This window comes from Saimiri boliviensis, chromosome 20 (assembly GCF_048565385.1).
Source record: "Saimiri boliviensis isolate mSaiBol1 chromosome 20, mSaiBol1.pri, whole genome shotgun sequence".
Classification (NCBI taxonomy): domain Eukaryota; kingdom Metazoa; phylum Chordata; class Mammalia; order Primates; family Cebidae; genus Saimiri; species Saimiri boliviensis.
The window spans coordinates 30,236,498-30,255,893 of NC_133468.1; the positions used below are offsets into that span (position 1 = coordinate 30,236,498).

The following is a 19,396-nucleotide window of genomic DNA, read 5'->3' on the forward strand; positions in this document are numbered from 1 at the left end:
TAATTGACAAATAGCTTTATTATTACTGTCCAAAGTCGCCCCACTACCAAGCACCAGAGCTGAACTGGAAACCCAGGTTAGCAGCACTCTGAAACCTATACGCCAAGCGGTGTTCACCACAGGATAGTAAGGCAGAGCTGACCAGCCTTGCCCAGTTTCCATTTAGAAAAGGTCAAAGGACAGAAGGGGCACTTGAAAGTCCCAACTAAAGCTTCGGTAAGCTTTAGTGCCAGCACTTGGCAGAATCTCATTCTAGGATACTTCTGGAGAGACTCCAAGCTTTGGGCATGAAGGCTGCACAGCTCTGACGAAAGGAATCCAAGGGCAGAACCAAGCGAAGGCAAACAGGACAGGAGCTTCTAAAGAATCCGCCTTGCAACCCAAGCAGTTCCTGTATGCTTTAGGTTTCACCTACTTTGCCCACAAAAAGGTTTCAAGCAGTATCTAATTGTAAATGGAAGTAGCCCCAGTGTCAAAAAGGGGGGGGGGAAAAAAAAGTCATTGCACAAATACTAACTTAACCATTGACTGAAGGAGCCACAGTTGGGATCCAATTAGTACTTCCAAGAAGGTTTTAGGAAAGCGTGGTACGATAAAGCAGCAAGATACTAAAGCAAGGACCTCACGAGCAGGGCCAGCTAAACTTCCCTCGGAATGCCACTGTGCTTTATCAAGACGTCCGTCATCTTGGTACTCAGAAAAATTTAACCTACTTACAGACACTTCTTATCTACTTGGAGTGGTTTTTCAAGGGCCACATAGGAACCTGACATTAACTCAGTAACAATGTGCAGAATGGATAAACCCCATTTACTTCCTCTGGTCTCTACCCTGTTTACTATGTCCGGTAGTCTACCTGCCAGATAACTTAGAGCATAGTAGCCATTCAATAAAAATTTCTTTCATTCATTCATTCGAGACAGGGTCTTGCTCTGTTGTCCAGGCTGGAGTTCAGTAGTACCATCATGGCTCACTTGCAGCCTCAAGCTTCTGGGCTCAAGAGATCCTCCTACCTTAGCCTCCCAAGTAGCCAGGACAATAGGCATATACAGTACACCACACCTGGCTAATGTTTTGTTTTTGTTTTTGTTTTTTTAAGGATGGGGGGTTGCCGCAGATGGTCTTGAGTTCCTGGGCTCAAGCAATCCTCCCACCTTAGCCTCCCGAAGTGTTGGGATTACAGGCATGAGTCACTGTGTCCAGCCAACATTTTTTAAGAATCTTTGTAAAGCACTTACTCTAAACTTTGCCCCCAATAAAGGAGTCCTTGTGGAATACCCTAGAAAGACTATCGTCAGCATTTGTGTAAGCGCAGTGTCACACTTACTTTGTGAAGGGGCCTAATTTATTCCCTCATTAGATATTGCTCTGTGTCACCAGGTTCCTTCCCAAGTAGCACAAGAGCAGCCATTGTCACAGCTGCTATACACTTATCCCACGTACCCTCCTGGCACTTTCCATGGCTAGAAGGTGGCAAAGCCAGGATTGGAACCAGGCTACTTGCCTTCAGCACCTGGCCCTTAGTCACCACACTACTCCAGTCCCTGGACCCCATGCTATCCTCAGGGCATGAAAGGAAAAGTCCCTATTTTCTACCCAGCAAGCCTATAAAATGACAATTTATCTCATTTCCTCATCCAATCTCCCTGACATCGCACAACCACTACAGAAGCATGTGTCCTCTCTTCCCTCTATGCACCTGGCACCTTTTCTGTCGATGTGTCCTTCAAAGCCGCCAGACTCATGTCCACTCTGTCTTTGCTCGTGCTATTCTCTTGGCCTACCCAGATCTTTCTAGAGCCAGTTCATCTTTGGCCTCCCCAGCAGCTAGACTCAGGGGCGCTTTGTATTGTTACTTAACTGTTTCTAGTGAATGTCCCACTTTCCTATGACCATTAAGTTTCTGGTAGAGACTACTGTCTTTTTCAATACTCCTCTCTACTGACTGTAGTCCTCAATGAGAACAGCTAGCATGCATGGCTTTGGTATTTATCTTCCTTTAGAATGACTAGAAAATTAATACCAAATTCTAATGCAAAAATTGTAAGCTTTAATATTAAAGAATCAAGCCTCATTTCAAAGAATATAGTACGTATTTCTCCTTCATACTTTTCAATAAGCATATATTCCTTTATTTAAATTACAGGCTGGGCATGGTGGCTCCCACCTCTATCCCAACACTCTTGGAGGCTGAGGCAGGAGGATCACTTGAGCCCAGGAGTTTAAGACCAGCCTGGGTACCATAGAGAGACTACATCTCTACTAAAAATTAGCTGGGTATGGTGGCATATGCCTGTAAAGTCCCAGCTACTTGGGAAGCTGAGGGAGCATTGCTTGATCCTGGTAGGCAAAGACTGCTGCACTCCATCCTGGGAGACAGAGCAAGATCCTGTCTCAAAAATTTAAAAAAAAAAAGTTGGCCGGGCAAAGTGGCTCACACCTGTAATCCCTTTGGGAGGCAGAGGCAGGTAGACCACAAGGTCAGGAGTTGAGACCAGCCTGGCCAACATGGTGAAAACCCATCTCTACCAAAAATTTAGCCAGTGTGGTAGCATACGCCTATAGGCCCAGCCACTTGGGAGGCTGAGGCAGGAGAATTGCTTGAACCCAGGAGACAGAGGTTGCAGTGAGCCGAGGTCATGTCACTGCACTCCAGTCTGGGTGATGGGAGTGAGACTCCATCTCAAAAAAATAAATAATTAATTAAGAAGTTTAATTTGAAATTATGTATAGAGATTATGTTTGTGTGGTAACGCACTGGGATAAGATGCATTGATCTGGTATTTGTATATTTAAAATCATTATTCTTTAGATGTTCTTTTGTTCTTAAGCTATTTGATCATCTGAACTGGGTTCATTCAAAGTGTTGTGAATTTCACAGCTGTTAAAAAGAAATCAGCTGTATCGGGGTAGCTGTGTGATATAGAAACAAATTAAGAGAGGTTTATTTCTTGCTCAGCTACATGTTCAGCATAGGTTGGGTCTGAGCAGGGGCCAGGGAGGAAGGGGATATTGTCAGCTTCAGGTAATCACTCAGGGATCTAGGCTGATAGAGGCTCCACCACATGACACAGAGCTTCAGGGTGTTCCTCGGCAGAGCTGGAGGTTCCTAGTGCTTCAGCCCCGAAGTGGGACAACTCACTTCTTATAGTTCGATATCCAGTATTAGTTACATGGTCCCACCTGACTGCAAGATCACACAGGAATGCTGAAGAGCACAGGGATAGTCATTGCATAGTGAATGTTCCTGCCACAGAAGCAGATCAGGAGGTAAGAAAATGGAGAAATCCTGATCTGTACGTGCACAAAGCAAGTATACAACAATGCACACACAATGCCCCCATTGGTGCTAAAAGACAAAGAGGGAGGGAGGGAGAAAAGGAAGAGACATTTTTTAAATCTCTGGAAGAACACAAGAATACCATGATAAGAAAAGCTCGGCTGGGCGCAGTGGCTCACGCCTGTAATCCTAACACTTTGGGAGGTCAGGATAGGAGGAACACTTGAGGTCAGGAGTTCAAACCCAGCCTTGTCAACATAGCAAGACTCCCACCTCTAAAAAAAATTAAAAAAAAAAAAAGGAACAGCTCCTTCTCTGGAGGCAGGCTGGTTAACAAGGGACAGAGGGGAAAGGAGAGGCTTATATCCCTTTTATACCATATGCATGTATTATCTATTTAAAAGTACTAACTAAAATAATTTTTAGGCTTTGAGACATGTACTTCCAATTAATGAGCTGGGCTTTTTCCCCCCATGAATAAAGTCCAGTTTATTCTAGTATTAGAAACACCAAATCCTTGACTCATACTGCTTTAAATGAAAACACCTGGAGTAACCATGACAAAATCATATTCTTTTATAAAGTCTTGGTGGGAGATCATGGACTGGTTTCTGTCTATTCTAAACATAAACAACACTACTACACAGGCGATACAAAAGTACTTAAAACAGTAAACTGTCTCCTTTTGAGAATAATTTTACTATTATTTCAATTCAGTTTCCATTTTCTAAACGAAAACTCCTTTTCTAAAATAAAAATGTACTTTTTGTACTGTTAAGCTGAACCCTATGCAAAATACAGTAAGTAAACCCTCTGGGGCTTCCAAAAAATAATAATAATATTGCTGTTTCAGTATGCATTAAGATACAGAATGTACCAGGACACGATCTTTTACAAAATTAGACTCAACACCCTAAAATAATATTTAAATGCATCGCATGCCAGATGTGCCAGGAGATAGCCTCTGGGGCTTGTGACAAGGTGACCCAATGGCACATGTGTTCTTCTGATGTGGTTGTCTTAAAAGTAGAATCCTGCTGACATTTGGCTGATGAGGATAAGCCATGAATAATGCAGTCAATAAACAGGTCAAGTCCCCAAAAAGGCTTCCATAATTCATTTCAATATTAATATCGAAAAGCAAGCCTTTAGGAAAAAAAAAAACAGCTTATAATAAACTATCCCATTTATATCATTCTAAATACTGGGCTCCTAAGAGAAATGGCATTCTCACAAAGCTATATGCTATCCTCATGGGTTTTACTTCTAAATTTATGCTAAGTGTATTACATAGCAACTTTTTACTCTACCAGGCTGGTCCTTAAATAGCCTGTGACTATCATTCAAGCTCTATAATACACTGTCCACATTAAAATTTTAGTGGAAAATCAACTACCATGCATTGCTTTCAAATACCAATATTGTACTTTCTAAACTGAATGTGCTGGGTGTATCAAAGGTGGTTACCAAAACAGGCTTGCTACCAATAACTGATGCCACTCCAAGAGGTTACAGGCACTACCACTGAACCCACCTTTACCTTCCAAACAGGTTTATTCAAGCAATAGTAACGATTTTCGAAAACATGTCTCATGTTTTTTCTATATCGCTGAAGAAAAATAAATCACCAAAGTTGCCAAGCCAATCTTGAGTGTTATATAATCCATTATTTAAGCCTACAGAATAAATTAATGATTATTAAATTTCCAGTGTTGCAACACATGAGACTAAATTCAATGCTAAATTTAGAACAAAAACAAAAACGAAAAGAAACTTTAGATCATACTCCATTATGTTTAAACTGAGGCAGATGGCATATATTTATGGTTATGCAAACAATTCCCAGGACTTCCAAGTAAGAGGCAGCCATAATACCGTATAGCATGGATTTCAAGACATACCTTTTTTCATATTTTAACATCCCTGCAATCTTCAAATGGATCACATTTTGCAGTGTAATCACCTGTGGTTCTTTTTAAGTAGTATATAAAACAATGGTATGACTTACAAGCGGTCATCTTAGATTCACTGAAATAAGACCATGTTAATATTAGCTAACACACATTGAACACATTATGTGCCAGACAGTGCATGTGTATTATTTCATTTACTACTCAAAATAATAACTGAAGTGATTCCAGCTATTTCTCCCATTTTTATAATATGTTTTTTGGTTTTTTGTTTTTGTTTTTTTTTTTTTTGAGACAGTTTTGTTTTTAGCAATGGCACGATCTCAGCTCACTGCAACCTCTGCCTCCTCGGCTCAAGCAATTCTCCTGCCTCAGCCTCCTGAGTAGCTGGGATTATAGGCCTGTGCCACCTCACCTGACTAATTTTGTATTTTTAGTAGAGACAGGTTTCTCCATGTTGGTCAGGATGGTCTCAAATTCCTGACCTCAGGTGATCCACCCACCTCAGCCTCCCAAAGTGCTGGGATTAGAAGCATGAGCCGTGGCACCTGGCCTTTTTTTTTTCTTTTTTTTTTTTAAAGACAGTTGAACTCTTAGACTAGAGTGCAGTGGCATAATCACAGCTCATTGCAGCCTCAACTTCTTGAGCTCAAACAATCCTCCCACCTCAGCCCTCCAAGCTGTGACTATAGGTGGGCACCACTATGCTCAACTTTTTTTTTTAAGAAATGGGGTCTTGCTGTGTTGCCCCAGCTGGTCTTAACCTCCTGGGCTCAAGTGATCCTTCTATCTCGACCTCCCAAAGTATTGGGATTACAGGTGGTAGCCACTGTACCCAGACTTCCCCCATTTTTATAGCTAAGGAAACTAAGAAATGAAGTCAATTGTATAAAGGCACAGGCTGGCTCCAGCCCAGCCCTTAACCATTCCACCTCAATGACTCCACAGAGGGAAGAGCTTGGGGGTCTGAGACTCAACCATTCCTGGAACACAGGTTCAAACTTCAGCCAAGTATCTTACAAGAACTTTTTAAGAATACAGACGTGAAAATATAGAGCTCCAGATATCAAGAACAGACATTAATTCAAAGCATTTATTACAGGGAAGGGCTGGTAATCACTTATCCTATAAAAATTATATTATTGCAGAAAAACTAAATTATTTTTCTTTCTACACATCCTGAATTCAATTTACAGATAATTAGCATGTATTTTCCTTGCTTAAAACTGCCCTGTTATCTCTAAAGAAATAATTTAAGAATATATTCCTACAATCTGTACCTGAATTTTGTTTAAAAGTAGTCCCAAATAGTCCAGGCGTGGTGGCTCACACCTGCAATGCCAGCATGTTGAGAGACCGAGGCAGGTCAATCACCTGAGGTCAAGAGTTTGAGACCAGCCTGGCCAACATGGTGAAACCCCATTTCTACTAAAAATATAAAAAATTTGCCAGGCGTGGTGGAGTGCACCTGTATTTCCAGTTACTTGAGAGGCTGAGGCAGGAGAATTGCTTGAACCCGGGAGGCAGAGGTTGCAGTGAGCCGAGATCACACCATTGCACTCCAGCCTGGGCGACAAGAGCGAAACGCCGTCTCAAAAAAAAGAGTCCCAAATAAAATAACATTATACAACAATCCAGGAATATTCTGCAATACAAATTGACAACAAAATTTATGGGGCTAAGTTAACATATAAAGGTACCACACCTAATCCTTGGCAAAAATTCTTGGTGCCTTTAAAAAAATACATCCTTTGCTTCACACTACCACAAAGAAGGTATACTTCTTTTTCAGAAATGCATTAAATGCTGTGCCTTCCTTTTACTCAGCATACTCAAAGCTAATATTATAAATTTTAAAAGAAAACAATGGGTATCATCCAGTTATTTGTTGACTGCCTACCCGGCATCCATATTACTGTTCCCCCAAATAAGTCTGCATTGTGGGTGGGACAAATGCCATGATTAGATTCGAAGATGGAACCTAACTGTCCAACCAGCACATCCATCATCCCAGCCACAGTGATTGGCTCAGCAATGAACCCTTGACCCAAATTAGGCCAATGAGACAAGAAGATTCAACTCCAGGCCTCTACCCCAGGACTGAGCTGTTGAAGAAGCAGACTTTTAACTTTTTGCTGGATTTAAAGCTGCAAGCAAACAGCCATGGGAGCTGCTGGCAGCCACCTTTTGAGAACAAGGGTAAGAGATGGTCATGAATGGTGCTGAGGTCACAATACTGAGACACAGAGAGAAACCAGGTCCCTGCTTTGCCATTGGAATGACCTGGGCTCTTCAGTCAATTCATTAAAATTCTCTCTATTGAGTCAATTTAACCGAGGTTTTCTATTACTTACACCTGAAAGGCATCCTGTTTTTAAACAACAACAATATTAGAAAGTGTGATACTGTAAATAAAAGACAGAACCAGAAATGTGGGATTAGTTGAAGGAAGCAGGGTGAAAATCAATGAACACCCTCCTCACCTGGCCTGAGAATTTAACTATCTTTATTATCAGAAAAAGAAAGAATGAGACTATGGTCTGATACAGCCACCAAGACTACAAAGAACACTAAGAGACTTGGTAGGAAAGAATCAAGGAAATGAGTGGCTGTGGTGGCTCTCACCTGTAATCCTAGTACTTTGGGAGAAGAAGATGAGAGGATCGCTTGAAGCCAGGAGTTCTGGACCAGCCTGGGCAATATAGTGAGACCCTGTCTCTATAAAAAGTTTAAAAATTAGCGGGGCATGGTAGCTTAAGCTGAGGTGGGAAGATGAGTTGTGCCCAGGAGTTTGAGGTTTGAGGCTGCAGTGAGCTATGACTGTGACATTGTACTCCAGCCTGAGCGACAGAGCAAGATCCCATCTCAAAGAAAATTCAGTGAAAAGGGAGGAAAGAGGCCATTTCTGCTACAAAATGCCATCCAGGGGAACCAAGAGCTAGGATAAAGAAAGGAAAGGAGGGAAGTGGTAGACTTAGTGGGAGGTAAGGCTGTGAGGTAGGGTGAGCAAAAGAAGCCTTCCCCAGGTCTCTCCCAGGCACTCATGTCCAGTATTCACAGCCTGAAAATGGGAAATGTTATTCAAGATGCAACTGCCAAACTTGGGCAAGGGGAAAATGAATGATGTCTCTCCAGCCCAACCAGTTCTTCCCAACAGCCCTGAAGGAGAGGCTAAGGAACAGACCAGGAAACCAAATGCTACAAGGATGGGTCAAATTCCAGAATTAAAATCAGGCTTTGGTTCAAGTCCCTGGAATGGCCCAGAAGCCCAAGATAGAGTAGACGAGGCTTTTAGGGTATCACACAGTCAAAAAAAAAACCCAAGCCTGGCTGACAACAATCTGTAATTGCTTGATCCCTAATCCCGGCTCATATCAACAAGAAGTGGCTATGAACACAATGCTGCCTCCAGGAGGGGCGTCCTCCAATGCCCAACTCAGATGTGACCAGGAGACCCAATAAACAAGGAGGGCATTCATTCTCATTCACCAGGTATTTGTGAGCACCAGGAAGTGTCAAGCAGTGTTTCACAGAAGTAAACAGACAGCAAGGACCCTAGCTTCATGGAACTTGACTACCAAGAGCAGAGACAGGAAATAAAAATTGATTCATCAGCAGATGAATGATGGGCAAACAACCAAACAAAAATATCATGAAGTGATGAGTGCCGTGAAGATAGCAGAATAGGCTGCCTGGTCATGAGTGAGGGTGCCACTATGATGGGATGGTCAGAGAGGGTCTCCCTGACGTGATGATACTTAGCTAGGCTGATGACCTGCATGACAGGAAGAATCTATCCAGAAGTCGAGAGGGAAATTTTTATAACATCACACACAGACACACACGCACAGAGAGAAATAATTCATGCAAAAGCCCTAAAGCAGGATTAAACTCACCACATTTGAGGACTGGGGTGGAGAATAAGGCAGAACCTGGCAGAGAGGCCGCCAGAAAGAAAGATGGCAGGGTCACGGAGGGAGTTTGATTTTATTCTGAGTAGGGAGCTGCTGGAGGACTTAAAGCAAGAAAATGTCATGATCTGATTTATGTGCTTAAAAGATTTCGGGATGACAGTTCAGAGGTTGCCAGGGTCCCAGGGACTGGGGAGGGACGGGGAGGCTAGAAAGGGATAGCTCCAAGGAGCCTGGAGTAGTGGCGCAGCTGGGCATTTTGACGGCAATGGTGGTGACATGAGTCTGTACATGGGATCAAACTGCATAGACAGCTACACACACCCACCTGACACACACAGAGTGCATGCAGAGCTAGTGAAATCTGATCAAGCTGTGAATTGCACTAATGTAAACAGTTTCCCAGGGGCTTTTTCTTTGTGCTGTTTTGCTCTTACTTTTTCCCAATCCTAAGAACCTGTGAACAGGTTCCTGGTTTTGGTATTATACCACAGTTATACAAAACACTAAAACTGGGGGAGGATGAGTGAACGGTACACAGGACTTCCTGGTACATTTCTCTCCCATCTCCTGTGAACCTATCATTACTTCAAAATTTAAAAAAGGAAAAAAAAAAAAAACAGATTCCTAAAGTTGCCATTTAAGGTATAGACTGGAGAAAAGTGAAAGTAGGAAGTAGAACCATAATGTGTGACACCAATCCATACCATGGAAGGGTTAAAATGAAAAAGAAAACACCCAGCATGGAAAGGAGCACCTAGAGCTCTCACCCAGCACGGTGGAAAATGTAGATTGGTGCATCCACTTTGGAAAAGCACTGGGAAAGTTTCGTTAGAGTGGAACATATGCCTACTCCACAATCCAGTGATTCTATTCCTGAGTAGACACCCAACAGAAGTGCATGCAAATACTCACCAAAAGACACATACATCAAAATTCCAAACAGCGCTAGTCATAAAAGCCAAAACTAGAAAGGACTCTGCCCTGCCCATCAACAGATAAAGGGATAAATTATAGTATATGCCCATAATGTGATATTGAACAGCAAAGAGAATGACTGATGTACAACCACACATAACAATATAGATAAATCTCATCAACGTAACACTGAACAAAAGAAGCCGGTTGCATGCAGTATGATTCTATTAATATGAAGTTCAAAAATAGACTGTTACAAGTCAGGACTGTGGTTATCTTTGGGGGGCTACAGGGAGGTAGAAAGTGAGAAGGAGGTATTTTCAGTACTGTGGGGATGTTCCAAGTACCAGCAATCTTCCATTTCTTGATCTAGATCGGGAAAAGTACTTCTCCACCACTTTTTTTTTTTTTTTTTTTTTTTGAAACAGGGATTCTTCCTATAAAGTTTAACATCCCTTATTTTCAGCATTTTCTATTTTGTTTCCCTTTTTTATTTGCAAATTCTACTCCTGAGTAATTTGGTTATTTTTCTCTTTTCCCCAATCCTTAGAATCTGTGAACAATTTCCTGGTCTTGATATTATACCAGAGTTTTACAAGGGACTAAAACTCACACCGAGGTTTATAGGTATTTCCTCACCAGGCTCAATTGAGGAACCATGTAAGAACCCTCTGGAAACTATGACACGCTGTACAGACGTAAGGTATTAGTATCACTGACAGGTATGAACAGGCAGCACGCAGTTCTCACATCTATAATGTCTAGGGAATATATGTAGAAATAAAATTGAGTAAACTTTGGATTTTTTTTACTCCAAAGACGTAAGAGGGGAAAAAAGGCAATCTATGACATTGAGGTTACCATTTTTTCTACGTCTACAGAGCCAGATGTCAATGCTGCTTTTTAAAGCACTTCTAAAATTAAAAACAATCCCTTTAAAAAAGTTCATGGCAAACATATTGACTATAAATACTTGGGAAAACACTAAATTATTATTACTGGCTTATGGAAATGACCATTTTATTCCTACTTTGGGGATGAGATTATTTTATAAAAATAGGTCAGAGATAACCCCAAACGGCATTCTAAATAAATTATATAAACCAGCACTATTATTCAGAATCAAGACCTCAGTTTTTCAAAGAACTCACTATATAAACAAGATCTAAGGAGTCCAAATTTCTTAATCTGAAAATAATTATTTGGTCTTATTTTAATATGATAGAACCAGCTTGGGGGTGGGGGTCAGGCATCTCACTATCATATAATAAACATACTCTCTGGGAAAATAAGTCTGTTCAGAGCTATAAGAGAAGTAGCCAAGAATTTTATTCTGTAGAACCCAAGAATCTTCCTAGTAAGGAAGTCCCTATAAACATGAGTATATACTTTGAAATGCTATAACATTTTAGCCTTTTAAAATACATTCGGCACAATTATTTTGAATTTTCGGAATGCCTGTGTTATTAAAACAATTAATTACTATTGGCAGCTACTGTAGTTACTAGTTCCTCTAAGAAATTCTTATCTATTTAAGAGCTTTTTAATCTGTTTAATTGTTGAAAAGCAATATATGCTCAAGGGGGTAAGAGAAGGGAGGAGATTAAATATTATAAAAGGCACCCAATGAAAAGTTACCCTGTCTTCTCTCTTACCTCTCCTCTCTCCCTCTCTCCTCTCTTTCCTCTGAAGAGAAGAACAGAAGAATCTCTTCAGAGGAAATCACAATCAACATCTTCCAGTGATATTCTATACAAACATATCTATAAACTTCCCCTTTTATTTTTATTTCTTGTTTTATTATGCAAATAGTACACAGTAGCCTCTGTTCTGAATCTTGCTTTTTTCTCCCCACTCAATAATACATCTTGGCGAATGTTCCATATCAGAATATAAAGCACTATCTTATTATTTTAAACAGCTATGCCTCATTAGGGATACACGACAATTTATTTAACTAGTCTCTGCTGATGCACATTCACATTGATTTCAGTCTTTTGTAATTTCAAACAATGCTCCAATAATTTTGCATGCAAGACTTGACGTAAATGTGTGAATACACCTGTAAGAAAAAAGTCCTGCATCGGAATTGGTAGAGCAAAGGGCATACACATTTATGACGTCATAGACAGTACCAAACTACTTTTTTTTTTTTTTTTTTTTTTTTGAGACGGAGTTTCGCTCTTGTTACCCAGGCTGGAGTGCAATGGCGCGATCTCGGCTCACGGCAACCTCCGCCTCCTGGGTTCAGGCAATTCTCCTGCCTCAGCCTCCTGAGTAGCTGGGATTACAGGCACACGCCACCATGCCCAGCTAATTTTTTGTGGTTTTTTTTTTTTTTTTTAGTAGAGACGGCGTTTCACCATGTTGACCAGGATGGTCTCGATGTCTCGACCTCGTGATCCACCCGCCTCGGCCTCCCAAAGTGCTGGGATTACAGGCTTGAGCCACCGCACCCGGCCCAAACTACTCTTAGTACTTCCTGTTTCCATTTATATTCTCAACCACCAGGGTAAAGACCTGGTTTTCCACACCCTTGCCTCATCACAGATTTTCAGACTGTGATGCCACCCTTTGAAATAATAAATTGTTTCATTCTTACTTTTAATTTGTAGTTTGTTCAGTATGAATAGGGCTGATTATCCATTAAAAATAATTTTTTAACCCGTTAAGCATTATACTGGTTTTGGGATTAAAAATAATTTTTTAAAGAAAGAAAATGGACATTAGACAGAACAGAGCACAGTTGCATATACTTGTAGTCCCGGCTACTCCGAAAGCTGATGATCACTTGAGCCCAGGAGTTCCAGGCAGCAGTGAGCTATGATCATGCCAGTGTACTCTACCCTAGCCTGGGCAACAGAGCAAGACTCCATCTCTAAAAAAGTAAAGGAAAGCAAAGAAGAGAGAAAATAGAGTTGTCTTTTCACACGTTTCAAATCCATTTCCATTTTCTTTTCTGTGAATTGTCCATATTCTTTGTTTATTAGGTAATGGCTTTTTCCTAATTGATTTTGAAGGCTCTTTATGTATTAGGAAAACCAGACTTTCATTTTTCATACCCATTATAAATTGTTTTTCCTAGTTTGTCTTTGCATGTTCATTTTATCCTATTTTTGCCATGAAGAAATTTTCCATCCAGCTAAAGTTTATTGTTTATAATTGTTTTTCAGCTCATCTTTTGGGTTTTTAACAGTATATCATATTATCTGTAAATAACAGCAATTTTGTTTCCTGCTTTCTGATGTCTTTCTCTAGTTATTAATAAAAACAAATTTGACAGTATATATCCCTGTATTGTTCCTGATTTTAATGGGAATGTTTCCACAATTTCACCATTTAAAGATGATGCTGGCCAGATACAGTGGCTCATGCCTGTAACCCCAGCACTTTCGGAGGCTGAGGCAGGTGGATTGCTTGATCTCAGAGTTCAAGATCAGCCTGGCAACACGGCAAAATCCCATCTCTACCAAAAATACAATCATTAGCCAGGCATGGTGGCACATGTGGTCTCAGCTACTCTGGAGGCTGAGGAGGGAGGATCACTGGAGCCCAGGAAGTTGAGGCTGAGGTGAGCCATGATAGTGCCACTGTGCTCCAGCCTGGGTGACAGAGACCCAGTCTCAAAACAAAACAAAAAAATAAACATGCTGCTATCTCATGGCATATTATCTGGCCTGGAAAAAAACATATAAAATAAAAATAATGCTGGCTTTGGCTTCTAATACTATTTCTCTAAAGATCTTTCTGAATACATAGAGAATTTATCAGTTCATTGTATTATTTTTCCATGTTTATTAATTGGTTCTATAGATTTTCTTACATTATTAGCTTTATTATTTACCTGGCTATTTAGGAATAACAAATAACAGGAATCTATGACTGTATTAACATTGTGCCACTCTATAAATAATTCATGACTACTCATTAAAATATTTAATCCATCTTTAGCAGGTCTTTTTGTGATCTGAAAAGATAGATATCTGGCATTACAGATAGGAAAACTGAATCATGAAAAGATTATAATTCTATGCAGCCCACCCCTTCTTCATTGTGGTACTTGCGTGGATTAAAAATAAAATTCAGACCTCCTGATCCCCAGACTAGTGTTGGAGCCATAAGAGAGCATTGTACCCTTTAGAGAACTCAGCGGATGCCCAACATACAAAGAAGAATGCAGGCTGCCATCTACAATCTGCAGCTTTGTGACATGCTCTTCAGACTCCTGAAAGCAAGCCCAAAGTTGGGCTCAGGAGCTTAAAACATCTGAAATGCATCACCCAGCGGCCAGGAGGATAGGTTCCTGCTCAGTGATAAATGATGCTGCTGACATTCCTCAGGCAATTAGAATTCCTTTCGGCTGCAGTGGAGGTGAACACAGTTGGAATTACAGAGTGGGGCACGTCACCAGACACACTGATTGTACATTATTTAAGCCTTGTTTTAAAACAATATAAGCGTTTTTTCCCCCATTAGTCCAGAAATGTGGAAACAACATTCCACTTGGTTTAACTATCTAAATGGATTAAATTTGTTCTGGAGACAAAACAGTAAAACGGACATTTAAAAAAGATGTGCTCAAGCCACATGGCTATGTGCTTTTGTTTTTTAAACACAGCTCTATGGCTGTCCTTTAACTAAAAAGGCCTTAGGGACTTCAGTCAGTCAGAATGAGTTCCCTGGACAAGAAGCTAATTTAAGTTGGAGGCTTTCACTTACAAACTCACTTACAAAACAACAAACCAGTAACTTAACTTGCTCGGTGTGACAAAAAAAAAAAAAAAAAAAATTCGTGTATTCCTATTTGTTTTAAAAATTTTAACCTCTAAAATGTTTTTGAAATTATTAAAAATTGATCCAAATGAGCATCCTAAGGGTTAGCTTTCTTATCCAGCAAATCGGAGCATGGTGAAGATACCAAATTATTTCGTCCATTTGAAGCTTTTTTGAACCACTCAATAAAATGCACAATTCAGCTATTTTAACTGTTAACCAGTGCCCACAATGTTTTACAAAACAGCCAGTCTAGATAACTGGATCAACTCAGCTGATATTGAAACATTGTCTTTTTGTCTTTTTTACCTTCTTAATCCATGAGAAAATATATCATAAATAACACAGCCTCCAACACCTCCTTTCTTTCACCTGGAGTTCCACACTAGAACTTGATATTGTGACTGAACCAAGAAAATGAAAATTTGTGCAAGAGAAAGAAAAACCCGACATTCAGAAACGACTTTTGTAACTGCAAGACTAGGGTGTTTAAACTCTGACAGATGGACTTGAAGTAAAAAATCCTAGTTAGATAAATCACAACTACTTTAAAAATAGAGATAGAAATAAAGCATATGAACGATTTCATGTCTAAAGTCAGTTGGGTGGGCCAAGAAGATTAAAAGGAAAAAAATGGATTTGAAAAAAGAAAGTTTTAAAAGGCAACACAAATTTGATCAAATCACAAAATCAATGATAAAACCTGATTTGGCAGAATGTGATTCTCTTAAAGTATAACTGCAATTCAGGTTTTGCCACAGAGTTTGTTCTAACCCATCCTACACCTTCCGATAATTCCACTCAAAGAACTGCCTTAACTGGGTCTTCCTAACTTGAGGCAGACCCTAAGGAAAATGTAAATACAAAGGCGAGCTAAAAACTGACCACCTATCCATCTTATCAAAGCAACTGTGTTACATGGTTGTTGAAAAAAAAAGTTATGCTGCCTTACATAAGTGAGGTTCTTTGCCGGTACTAATTGACAAAGTCAACAGTCTTAACAATTTTCTTAATCTTTCTTAAGAGAAACTTAACTATTTTGACTCAATTGAGACACCTGTTATTGATCAAGTAATGTCATCAACAGCTATTACTACAACTGTTTCACTCAAAGTTGCATCACCTGACTGCCAAAACGCAAGTCACCCATACAACCCATGTGTAACCATTTTTAAAAAACCTCATATTTCCACATTCTATCAAGGAAAGTCTCTTTGTCCCTCTCTATTTGGAATTAGAGTTTTTCTTATTTCACAATATGCAGTCATGCTCCAAAACATATAAAAACACCAAGAGATCTGAGACTATTTCAATGCATAAAAGCACAAAAAATTTTTAGGCACTTGGTATTTCAACTAACTGGTTGACATTACTACAAAATTTAATTTTCTTGATTAAATTAAGAACACTGTAGAATGCTGGATTCCATTATTTTACCCAAAGTGGCCTAAACAATGTGTCTGGGATTCATTTGTGTACCACATAAGAACAAAGTCTTTGCAAAAACTGCTTAATTTTTCAATCAAAATGTTTCTAAAGTGTTTGATTTGCCAGTAAACTCCAAGACTGCAAGATAACGCTCTTTAACAAAGATCTCTTGATTTTGGATATATTAGGCCCCCAAACCTACTGAAACCATTTAAAAACTATTTTCCTACTAAAATACCACAAAGACATTCATTAAAATGATACAATTTTAAATATAAAGGCTCAAACATTCTTCTACTGTTTAATTGAGGTTGCCGAAGCAGTTCAACATATTACCCAACAGTTTTCAAAAACAATCCCACATGAAGAAAAAAAAAGTCATAAATATAATCAATACACAAAATTTATGTTTGGCATAAATCAAACACATGTGCTACACTCCAACACAATTTTCTGAATATCAGGATTAAGAATACCAGCAAGCCCAAGTGCCCAACAGTAATTTGAAGTAGGTAGCCAAATTGATACACTTGTGAGAAGGAGGATCAGAAAGTGTTATCATGGAGCTGAAATCTCATTTGATATATAAAGAAACTGAGACCCAAAAAGTTTAAATAATGTGTTCTGTAACACATAGTTAATGAGAGATCTGTCCAGAATCCAGGTCTCCTAACTCTAAATCTAATGCATATTCACCCCCAAATACAATGGTGGACCCTAAAGTTCTAAATGCAGTATCTTCACTATCTTTGCAATGAATTATGCTCTATGTCTATTCATTGACCGGTTGACATATCCTTCATTTTAAAAGTGCTTTTATTCCAGTATCATACACGGAAATAATCTCTGAAACCTGTAACAAAAATATTCAACTTTTGAAAGACTGCTAATCAACGTGCCAGAAATGAGAATTCACGCTTCCCTTAACAACCAGAAAGATGAGGCCAAAATCTATTCCACTGTCAACAAAATTTCTAATTCAAGCCTTTCCACATAAACTAAGGTTCCACGGACTACTAGCATCGCATGTGTACACCATCACCGCTAAACCTCAATCCTATTGTAAGGATGAGCACACTCACAGATCCTCTCAGACCATTCATACATCTACTGGAAGGGAAAGGGAAAGGGTGTTTTAGAAAGAACAGTCATCACTTGACCCTTCCCTATCAAATGTCATCCAAAAATTCCTTAGAGCATTCTTGCATGGATAACATCTAAATTCCTGAATCCAAAAGTAATTTGGGAAGAGGACAAACCAAGTCCTCCCTTTGATAGGCCTAGGCTTTGCAACTAGGATTGATTTATATATCTATATATCATAAACATTTCAATTAAAACCTATTCCTTCTAAAACATTCATTATATTTCTAACAAAACTCACAAAATCAGTTACTTTCGCCTTTAACAAGGTACTGAAACCAATCTGATGTCAATTGCAGACTCAGTTATAAATCAGAACCAAGTTTTACAAGTATTACAATCTCAAAAATGTTACTTTTATGTTATCACATAAATAACAATGTATCTACATTGTATCTACAGAGTGAGAAGTGTTTCCTATCAGCCCTGACATAAAGAAGCATATTTCCCCAGAAGCAAAGATCCCAGAGGGAACTTCCTGTTAACGTTACAACACCAGGGTCTGGGTTTGAGTCCAAATCATTCTCTGACATCTTTACACAAAAAAACAAAATCTTTTCTTAAGACAAAAATTGGGCTATGCAACAACTATGGGCTTCAAAGTAAATTTTTGTTTGAAAAAAAATTACCTGTTGTTTGCATGGATTTTACGGATGACTTTATGGTTGCGAATCTGCCACAAAGTGTTCAAAATGCTCTCTTTGAAAGGACCTGACCAGACCCGGACTTGGAGTTCTCACCCGACTGGGCCACTGAACAGAAACATCCAGGGGGAAATCCCTGACGAGGATTAGAATGAACTTTTTTAGTTTCCTTCCGGAGCTGGAAATACTTGAGTTTGGAAAGTCCTAGAGCAGAGCCACATTTGCAACACGGCCATCCTACTTTAGGGATGAATTGAAACTGGGAAGAGAGTAGTACCGAGGAGAGTGGAAAAGGGAAGACAAGGATGCAGCCTGGTCCAGAACCTCTGGAGCCCGCTGGGGAGACAGTTTGGCATCTACACACAGCCGTGCCACCAAGTTGCAGGCCCACGGCAGAGCGCCGCGCTCACTCTTGAAGGTGGCACTACAGAGCCACCCGGGAAACACAGGCTTTTCATTGAAGACGAAATGAATGAAGGAGCCTGCGTGTGGGTAGCTTCCAAAGCCTCCAGTGAGTGTGGGAGTAGGGCTCAGCGTCTCACCGGGGCTCAGGTGTGCTGAGTGTGGGGGTGATAGTGAAGTGAAATGCAGAAAAGGTAAGAATTGAAGAAGCAGAGTCAAGAGTAGCTGGCGGTCTGGCCTAAGAGACAGGAAGTGGCCCAGACTGAGACTGAAGAGGGCTGGACCAGGGGGGAGTGAGGAGAGCAGGACTGGGAGCAGCTACTAGATAGGATGGAGAAATTTGAGGCTGAAGGAAAGAAAGGGTGGAGGCCCAGCCAGACAGCACGAGGGGACCGGGCTAGGTAGGAATGTGGGCGGGGCTTGAAAGTGAGGGGCGGGGCCAGGGGAAGTAGGACGGTAGCGGAGAGGTAGAAACGAAAGAGGTTTGAGGGGTTCAGAAGCGGGTGGGTGAGAGCAGAAGGGGAGAAGCAAGTGGGCAAGTGGAAGGCGAGGTGGCAAAAGAGGATGGAGGTTGGGGAGAAGCGGGTGGGAGGGACCAGGAGGATGAAGGGAGGGAGCAAGTGGGAGGGGACACAGGAAAGCAAGAGAGAGGATGGGAAGGTGGTGAGAAGCGAAGGATGAGACCAAGGAAACAGAGGCGAGGCCAGGAGTAAAAAGCGAGGAGGCAGGTAGACGGAGATAATGAGAAGCGAGGAGAAGGACAGAGGAGGTAAAAACAGCGGAGGAGAAATAAAAGGAGAAGCGAGAGGGCGGGACCAGGGAGAAGTGAGGACCAAAGCTAGGAAAGAAGTGAGGAGGCGGGACAAGGAAGAAGTGAGGGGGCGGGGCCAGGGAGAAGTAAGGAGGCGGGACCAGAGAGAAGCGAGAGAGCCTGAGCCAAGGAGGAGGGGGCGGGACCAGAGAGAAGCGAGTGGGCGGGACAGGGAA

At 40.6% G+C, this 19,396-nt stretch overlaps 1 protein-coding gene and 1 long non-coding RNA gene across 4 annotated transcripts in view; both read right to left on the reverse strand.

Annotated features, from left to right (window-relative positions):
* LOC141582456 (uncharacterized) overlaps positions 1–19,365 on the reverse strand; it is a 41,859-nt gene extending 22,494 nt beyond the window's left edge. Inside the window, exon 1 of the long non-coding RNA XR_012515301.1 lies at positions 1–19,365. This exon is cut by the window's left edge and continues 18,042 nt beyond it. This is a non-coding gene — a long non-coding RNA (uncharacterized LOC141582456).
* Positions 1–19,396, reverse strand: part of SMURF1 (SMAD specific E3 ubiquitin protein ligase 1) — a 121,810-nt gene that overhangs the window by 101,509 nt on the left and 905 nt on the right. The gene's annotated exons all lie outside the window — the stretch shown is intronic.